This window comes from Clytia hemisphaerica, unplaced genomic scaffold (genome assembly GCF_902728285.1).
Source record: "Clytia hemisphaerica strain Z4C2 unplaced genomic scaffold, Clytia hemisphaerica genome assembly, whole genome shotgun sequence".
NCBI lineage: Eukaryota > Metazoa > Cnidaria > Hydrozoa > Leptothecata > Clytiidae > Clytia > Clytia hemisphaerica.
Window position 1 is genome coordinate 441924 of NW_027104039.1, and position 684 is coordinate 442607.

Below are 684 nucleotides of genomic sequence, written 5' to 3' on the forward strand. Positions count from 1 at the left end.
TAAAACCAAATTAATATTATTTCAACAAGCAGATGATGATAAACAAAAGGTACATTAAAAAAAAGACTAGAGCAATTCTTTAAATCTCTATTATTTGTTATCATTATTAAGAGTATTGAGTTAGGCTTTGAAAGCCTGGCAGACAGGCGGTTAACTAGAAGACTCGGATTTTTTGTATAAAATAATAAAAGGCTTTGTTCCTACTTATCTAACAAATATTCTTCCTCCCCAGAGAGGAGAGGAAGAACGCAATGCAGGGCAAAGGATAAAACCACCACGCAAGGCACCTTTCTGAAGAACCGAGCGTTATCGTGCCTCTTTCTTTCCTTTTTGCATAAATGAATGGAAAAACCTCGGAGATCATATTACTCTAGGGCTGATTTATGTCATTTTTTCTTTTGATCATGAAAGTATAGTCCTTGAAGAGTCAGAAAACGTGTGTGGCGTTATTTGGATCAGGCACAAATTTCCATAATGGCGGATTTTAGATTTTCAACCCTTTTTAGCCCTCTTGCTTGAAAAGAATTTTTTTTAAACTTTAAACATAGACATATTATATACCAATCGATCACAAATCTTATGCTGATTAAGAAAAATGTCAGAACCATGGCCTGAAAATTTCGTTATCTGGAGATATGAAGCACTTTCGATTTTGATTTTTTGAATGACTACTTTTGGTTCCAA